Genomic DNA, 9,467 nt, shown 5'->3' on the forward strand with positions numbered 1-9,467 from the left:
AGAATTAATAAAAAATTGTACATGTGTTTAGCATACTGCAACAAATATTTTTCAGATTTTATAGAATATTTTAAGTCGTAAAGTTAGCAGGATATATTAAAATCTATCACGTGACAGGCATGCATAATGATACTAAGTGGGGCAGCGAGTGCCTGAGTCCTCGCCAGCTCTACAGCGCCCCACAAATTTCCAATGTAAAACTGTGGCAAATAATGGAACTGCGGGGCACACTAATTGTGAGCTATTGGAGCAGATTTCAGACTGCCCCGCTTATTTTCACGTTACCTTACATAAACTTCGCTCCAGACCAATACGATATTAGTCTGCTTCAGCTAATTGTCTGCATCAGGTCAGTAACTTGTTGGCATGTCTGTTCTTCCTATGTGGAGTAGCAAATTAATGAAAGTATAAATCCATTAGTTTAAATGTGCTCATGTGAATAGCCTTTTTATATAGTAGTTCTATTGTATTTGTTTTATGTTTGTTCTGAGAATGGACATGACTTTGTTTTCCTCACTGGAATTCCTACACAACTTGCAACATTCTACAACAACATTCAGAGGCAATAAATACTACTTTAAGGCAATTTTAATATAGCATTCTGTGCGTTTGTCGTGTGTACTGTAGTGAACAGCAGACATGACGGCACCAGAGCTTCACAACAGAAGTTCACACGTCAAAACAAGAATCCTTTTGTCCCACTTAAGCTTAAGACAAAAGGATGTGATGGGACCCTCAACGACAGCTAAAGGACTATTGTAATCAGGACTGCCAAAGGTGGAGGACAGGAAAGACAACATCAATGGCCCATTGATCACAGGATAATCTCATCACGAGTTGCCTTTGTTCACCTCGGCCCTCCATGCCTGAGACCAATGTGTGAACGATCATGGACTACCAGGGCCACCAAACCAGTTCTGGCTAGATCACAGCAAGAACAAAGAAAGGCCTCAAGAGAAAGACAATTTCTAAACATATTGGCTTAAAATCACCAAAAATGAATAGGAATAATGCAAGTAACATGTCCTATACGTCTTTTTACTCACCCAAGAAACTGTTGAAGAGCCGTATAATGACTAAGCCCAAAGCTGAAAGGGGAAAGAAGTTGGGTAAAGCATTGAATGAATCCCCTGCTCAGTCACCTTCGGAGATGGCAGAACAGGCCGCGACATCCTCGGGGTCGAGTGGCGAGACTGACGCTGAATCTACCAGTATTCTTCTGGCAATACAGAATATGAGCAAAACGATGACTGATCGATTTGATCTTTTGGAAGCATTGTTGGCGTCCACTCAAGTATCTCTAGCGTGCCTCGGGGATAGAATTAAGGAGGTGGAAAATGCTACTGCCGATTATGACCGCTGCCTTTCCCTCGTCGAGGAGAAGTGTGCAAAAGTTCAGTCAGAGAATAAAGCTCTTCGTGAGAAATTGATCGATCTAGAAGCTCGCTCCAGGTGGCAAAACATTAAAATCGTCGGCTTACCTGAAAAGATTGAGAATGGGCACCCCACGGAATTTCTGACTAAGTTTATTCCTGACCTGTTGGGCGCTAGCAACTTCTCTAAGCCGTTGGAAGTGGATCGAGCTCATCGTCTGGGGAGGCAACCCTCTGGAGAAGACGCGCGGCCGCGTGTGATGATAGCCCGGATTTATCACTTTCAAACGAAGGAAAAAATACTCCAACTGGCTCGTCAACAGTTTCCTCTGCGTTACCAGGGCAGGCTGATACACATCTTTCCCGACCTTCCGGCTGAAATAATGAAGCAGCGGCAGGCATTCAATGATGTCAGGAAGCATCTCCGGGAAGCCGGTGTGAGAAGTGGATTCATTTACCCGGCAAGACTGCGCGTCACCCATGGTACCACTGACAAGGTGTTTTCCTCGCCCGAGGAGACGGAGGTTTACATCGGGACGCTGTCTTGAAAACCATTCATATATGCTGGCATAACATGCTCTGGTATGTGACTTATTCAACAGCTATTCAGACTGGGACATTTATATGACAGTTTTTTGTTCATAAAGTTGTTCATGTGGTTGGAGAGGGAGCTGTAGGGCTTTTTAGCTGCAGTTCGATATATTTTGGTAACTGGTTACATTTATTAATTTCATGTTACACTTCTTAATGTGTATGCACCAAATTTTGATGACCCTACTTTCTTTACTAAAATATTTAATTTATTGTCTGATTTTACTGATTCACATGTTATTGTAGGTGGTGATTTTAACTGTGTGCTTGATAATGTTTTGGACAGGTCAGCCCAAATAAGCCAGTTGCCCTCAGCCTCCATAGTTCTAAATAGCCTAATGTCCTCCATGAATCTGGTTGATATATGGAGACTGATACATCCCACAGGTAGAGACTATTCTTTTTTCCTCACAAAGGCACAGATCTTTTTCTAGAATTGATTATTTTTTGCTTGACTCCAAACTTATATCAAACGTGATCACTTCAGATTATCACAACATCTTAATTTCTGATCATTCTCCGACTTCAATGGTTCTTGATCTTGGCCATAAGATCAAGCTAATTGTTGGCGTTTTCATCCTTCTCTACTTTCTGATGGATCATTTTGTCAGTTTATATCTCAAAAGATCTCAGAATTTTTAGATATCAATGATAATTCTCAAGTAACTGACTCCACTTGGTAGGAATCTTTTAAGGCTGTGATCAGGGGTCATATTATCTCTTTTGAGTCTTCGGCCAGACGAGACAAACATAGACGCCTTTCAGAAATAAAAGAGGAATTATTTCAGTTGGAACCCTCTTATAGAATTTCCTCTAGCCCTTCTACCTTACAGACTATTCTCAAATTAAAGTATGAATATAATACTATTTTATCTGGACAGGTATGGGATCAATTGTTAAGGGTAAGACAAAAATATTTTGAGTTAGGGGATAAGCCCCATAAATTGCTGGCTCGACAGCTGAGGGGTTTACAAGCTAATAAAGCCATACACAAAATTAAATCAGAAGCAGGGGACATGCTTGTGGATCCTAAAGCTATAAATGATCACTTTAGAGAATATTATGAACAATTATATACTGTTACAACACAGAAGGGTCGGAGACAGGAGATCACAGACAGGGATGTTTATTGATACCAGCAGAGTATAACAGCAGTGCAGGTGAGTATGTAGCAACGTAAAGGTGATCAACTGGAGTGACGATAAGTGATACTGTCCTTTTGTGGTTGCAGACGTGAAGATCTTGAATGGCGTTGGAGAGGATGGACGTAGAACACTGAGAACACTCACACACGGACTGGAGATCACACAAGGAGAACAGAAGACGCTGGAGACAGGTAAGTAGTTTGGTAGGAGTCCTTGAGGTAAGCATACAGGTAAGTTTAGATGCAAACGAGACCGGACAATGTGGTTGTGAGTGTGAGTGCTCTTTATGCTGGTGTTGATGAGGTGGTGATGAGGTGCAAGTGCCGGTGATCAGAACTCAGGAGAAGTGGTGCGCTGTGATTGGTGGATGGTGGAGCCTGGCGTGTCTGTGACATATACATCAAGAGCAAGAGGGGACATCTCTAATTGGCTAGGACCTTTGAATCTTCCTAAATTGAGTGACGCTGCCTGTGAGGCCTTAAACTCTGACATTACTATTCCAGAGATCATTGATGCTATAAAATCCTTTCCTAATGGCAAGGCGGTAGGGCCAGACGGTTTTGGTATTGAATTATATAAAAAATATTTTGAAAAGTTAACTCCCCTTTTACTGAGGATGTTCACTCATTCTCTTGAAATTCAAAAATTCCCTGACACATTATATGATGCTAATATCTCATTAATACTGAAAGAGGGTAGGGATGAGACTGAGCCTTCATCTTATCGGCCTGTCGCATTACTTAACTCTGACATTAAAATTTTTACAAAATTATTAGCCAAAAGGTTAAATAAATACATCTCATCTATTATACATTCAGATCAAACTGGTTTTGTTCCTAATAGATTTTCATTTTTTAATGTTAGGAGATTAATGAACATTATGTACCATAAATATAAGAAAGGCTCTAAAGTGGCTGCTCTGTGTTTAGACGCAGAGAAAGCTTTTGATCAGCTGGAATGACCCTATATGGTGAAGGTTATGGAAGAATGTGGGTTTGGTAGTCGTTTTGTGTCATGGATTACAACACTATATGCTTACCCAACCTCTGCCGTACTCACAAATCAAGAAAAATCAAAATCATTTTTATTACATTGTGGGACACGTCAAGGATGTCCCCTTAGCCCTTTGCTTTTTGCAGTTGCGATCAAACCCCTTGTGATCAGTATTAGAAACCATCCATCTATCGAGCCTGTAAGACTGGGAAATGTAGATCATTTCATTTCCTTGTATGCAGATGATGTCCTCTTTTTGTCGAATCCTGAGCAGTCAATTCCTTTACTGTTAGATCTTATAAAATCTTTTGGTACAGTTTCTGGATATACAATTAATTGGAAAAAGAGTCAAATCATGTCTTTAAGTGCTGAACTTGATGATGAATTCCTACACAATCTCCCTTTCAATATCACAGACAGACTTGGAGTTGTTCTGCCCAAAAACCCTAAATTAATTTTTAAGTTGAATTTTCTAAAGAAATTGGAGGATCTAAAAATACAAACCCGATTCCAAAAAAGTTGGGGCACTGTACAAATTGTGAATAAAAAAGGAATGCAATGATGTGGAAGTTTCAAATTTCAATATTTTATTCAGAATACAACATAGATGACATATCAAAAGTTTAAACTGAGAAAATGTATCATTTTAAGGGAAAAATAAGTTGATTTTAAATTTCATGGCATCAACACATCTCAAAAAAGTTGGGACAAGGCCATGTTTACCACTGTGTGGCATCCCCTCTTCTTTTTATAACAGTCTGCAAACGTCTGGGGACTGAGGAGACAAGTTGCTCAAGTTTAGGAATAGGAATGTTGTCCCATTCTTCTCTAATACAGGCTTCTAGTTGCTCAACTGTTTTAGGTCTTCTTTGTCGCATCTTCCTCTTTATGATGCGCCAAATGTTTTCTATGGGTGAAAGATCTGGACTGCAGGCTGGCCATTTCAGTACCCGGATCCTTCATCTACGCAGCCATGATGTTGTAATTGATGCAGTATGTGGTCTGGCATTGTCATGTTGGAAAATGCAAGGTCTTCCCTGAAAGAGACGACGTCTGGATGGGAGCATATGTTGTTCTAGAACTTGGATATACCTTTCAGCATTGATGGTGCCTTTCCAGATGTGTAAGCTGCCCATGCCACACGCACTCATGCAACCCCATACCATCAGAGATGCAGGCTTCTGAACTGAGCGCTGATAACAACTTGGGTTGGCTTCAAACTCTTTGCAATTTTTCTCCGAGAAACTCCTTTCTGATATTGCTCCACTATTTTTTGCCGCAGCATTGGGGGAATTGGTGATCCTCTGCCCATCTTGACTTCTGAGAGACACTGCCACTCTGAGAGGCTCTTTTTATACCCAATCATGTTGCCAATTGACCTAATAAGTTGCAAATTGGTCCTCCAGCTGTTCCTTATATGTACATTTAACTTTTCCGGCCTCTTCATCTTAAAAATATATCTAAACTACGACATATGCTCTCAATGAAAAATGCAGAACAGTTAGTTCATGCGTTCATGACCTCAAGGCTAGATTACTGTAACGCTCTACTGGGTGGTTGTTCTGCTCGCCTGATAAATAAACTACAGCTCGTACAAAATGCAGCAGCTAGAGTTCTTACTAGAACTAGGAAGTATGACCATATTAGCCCAGTTCTGTCAACACTGCATTGGCTTCCTGTTAAACATCGTATAGATTTTAAAATCTTGCTAATTACTTACAAAGCACTAAATGATTTAGCTCCCCAGTACCTGAGCGAGCTCCTAACTCATTATAGTCCTTCACGTCTATTGCGATCTCAGAATTCAGGCCAGCTGATAATACCTAGAATATCAAAATCAACCGCAGGCGGTAGATCCTTCTCCTATTTGGCACCTAAACTCTGGAACAATCTTCCTAGCATTGTTCGGGAAGCAGACACACTCTGTCAGTTTAAATCTAGACTAAAAACGCATTTCTTTAACTTGGCATACACATAACACATTACCAATTTATATTTTCAAATCTGTTAAAGGATTATTAGGCTGCATAAATTAGGTCAGCCGGAACCGGGAACACTTCCTATAACGCCTGATGTACTCGTTACATCAGAAGAAGAATGGCATCTACGCTAATATTAGTCTTTCTGGTTATCCTGAGGTTCACCGTAGTCAACCGGATCCGGGCCGTATCCAGGTGAGACCAAGGACCTGCACCTTGACACGACCACAACGCAGCCCTGACGTATCAGCAGAGATTGAGTCAACTAGATCATCCACTGTGAGGGCCTCATCGACACGACAGCCACGACACAGTTCCTCAACAACCGTCCATACCGCCGTGATGAATACGATCCTCAATTGGATGGAACTGGAATAAATACTTTGAATGTTGCGATCCTGTTGGACTTATGATAGCTACCTGAATCGTAACAAAGCACTGTTGGCCAGAGGAGAACTGGCCCCCCGACTAAGCCTGGTTTCTCCCAAGGTTTTTTTCTCCATTCAAACACCTATTTGCCACTTGTCTGCCACCTGATGTCACCTGATGGAGTTTGGGTTCCTTGCCGCTGTCGCCTTTGGCTTGCTTAGTTGGGGACACTTGACATTTGACATTTGATATTCAACAGTGCTTCGATCTGCCTGCATTGACACTATTCTTTTAAGAGCTGCTGTGCAGCCAAATAATGTACCAGTTATCAATGTAAAGCTGCTTTGACACAATCTACATTGTAAAAAGCGCTATATAAATAAAGGTGACTTGACTTGACTTGACTGTAAACAGTAATGGCGGCGCTCTGAATACACCCGGCATCCTAGTTTTCCTTATCTGCTTTGTACTTTGTGATCAACAAAAAAATAAAAATGAATAATTTTGACGGCATTGATGAACCTGTGGTGGTTTCTTCGGTGAGGAAGAAACGCAAGTCATCGAAATGTAATCATTTACGTGAGGAGATTAAGAAGATGAGGCACTCGAGTCGGGAGGAGGGAAAATGCCGGCTGTTGCTTGTTCCACGACAGCATCAAACTTCTGTCACGGTCCCCAAAACTGAATCATGGACAGTTTTTAAAAGCCATTTTTTAATACCAATGTACTCTGTAAATGTGTTTATTTTAACCGTGCGGTGGCGCCAGATACTCTTTAATTTGTAATGACAAACGGAGGCATAATTCATTTATAATCTTAACAAGATGACTCATTGAATTCATTTTGGGAGCGACGGCTGAATGTATTTTTAGTAAAATGCCTGTATATAAGATTAGTATTGACAAAGTTCAGAGTCTGTCATTATATGTAAATCAACTTATTTTGTTGTGTATTTTCAATATGAAAAATAACTTTTATATTGATGGATTAATTGCATTAAAGAAAAAAGAAAAAAAAACGTGTCATGGGTTTATTGCATTTTGGGGAAAAAATAATCCGTTTTTATAATAAACCTTTTAAAATCAAAATGTAGATTTGAATTTTTAATGTTTTTATAACCAAAAGATGCTATGTGAAAGTTTTAAACAGAAAATATTGGTTTTCATCTTGCCACTTTCTTGGTAAAGAAAATACATTTTTACTCAAATTAATCAAAATGGAGTTATAGCGTTTTGGAACCAAACTCTTCATATATATATATATATATATATATATATAGTATTTTACAGTAAAATAATCATAAAAAGTAGATATGACTCATGAGGTATATTTCAAATTATTTTGAAGTCATACAATAGCTTTGTTTGAAAACAGACTGAAATTTAAGACATTATTGTGATTAACTGTCTCAATAGCTACAAATTAGCTACAAACCACAAAAAATAAACAGAAAACTTTTCATGTTAAGTTCATCACTGTGAATAACAGTGAAGCCGTAATTGAACTCTTAATTAGATTAATTCTAGACTTAAGGTTTAATAATGATCATTTTGTAGCCCTAACAAACTATTTTTGATACAATAAAGGCTTAGATAAATTTAGATATATCAGATGGAAATTAGAAAAATGTTAAACCGCTGTAGCTGATAATTTTCTCTAATAATTTGTCATCTTTTATTTAAAAGGCAACAGGAGAAGACGACAGAATGTTGGGAATCCACCCTGGAATTGGGAATACAGATTTCCTTAGGCCAGAGGGACCGGGGCTAATTAACATTCATGAGTTTCACATGTGGTTTGCTGTTTTCCCCCTTTCCACAGAAACTAAACTAAATTTAAGCAGCTCTGAGAACTGGGAGGACTATCTGGGTCGAGTGAGTCATGGATAGATGCCAACACTAGTTACCAGCACATCTCACTGCAGCACAAACATTTGATTAGGCAAAGGCTATATGCATGCCAAGGTATGCCCACTGCCTACATCGATGGATATTCCTACAATCACGAGGGCATCCTAAAAGCAGGTGCAGGTGTGCTATGGCTAAACGACCAAACATATTGAATCCAACTGAGCTGGGGACAGAAAGAACCAATTTTCAAATAGGTCCATCGCAATCAGATCAAAAGACATGTGGCTGCTGCCAGAGAAAGACAGGGAGGGGCTAATGTAAACTAAACCCAGTTGCAGTCCTCAAAGCGAAAAGACTGTCCTGACCAACCAAGGACATCCACCGCTGAACTCCCAAGTTTCTCTCCTTTTCCTGTACCAGGATGCTACAGCGGCTCCCCATCCTGTGCCTACAGTCAACACTACCACTCCTGAGCCATCAGCCATCCTGACTTACGATCAACATGACACTACCACCAGTTTCAGCCTGCCCAACCAGAGTATGTGGATTCAGGTACCAAAAGGTCCCATCCTCCACCTCGATGATCTGGTATTGTACTTCTGAGGGAAGAGTATCAGTCAGAGCTGGAAATCCCATCCTTCTTCAAGAATCACAACATCAACCTAGATCCAGAACTGGAACTGAGGATTGAGAAAGGGGGGTCCCAGCTAATTAATGTTACTCCCCTCGACACGGCCCTCTAACCACTGTCCTGACTGCCCATCCTGACCAGCTCACCTGTTGTCCAAGCTTGGACTGCTGCCAACACGGCGCTTTGCCTCTCTACGGCAATAGGATAGATCCTGACACTGGCCTTCATCCTGTTTAAAAGGGTCAACGTGATGTGAAACAAGTGGACAAGTGCTTGGCCGCCCTTCCTCAAGGCTTTAAACATAACCTGTGAAAAGGAGGTACTGTTGTCCAACGATGTCTCCACATGAACTTCGTCGAATGAAGGGGGGACTGTAATGTCTGGTCAGGTTGGTAGAGTCAGCAATAAGCCTCAGAAAAGCTTTTGAAGTTTGACCTCTTCAGGTAAATCACAGACCTGGCTCCAGCTCGTCTGCACCAAATTGCCCTGGTGTCAGGGTATATTGCCTTGGTAGATTTTAAGCAGGAACATCCTCA

The sequence above is a fragment of the Ctenopharyngodon idella genome, chromosome 19 (genome assembly GCF_019924925.1).
Source record: "Ctenopharyngodon idella isolate HZGC_01 chromosome 19, HZGC01, whole genome shotgun sequence".
NCBI classification, from domain to species: Eukaryota; Metazoa; Chordata; class Actinopteri; order Cypriniformes; family Xenocyprididae; genus Ctenopharyngodon; species Ctenopharyngodon idella.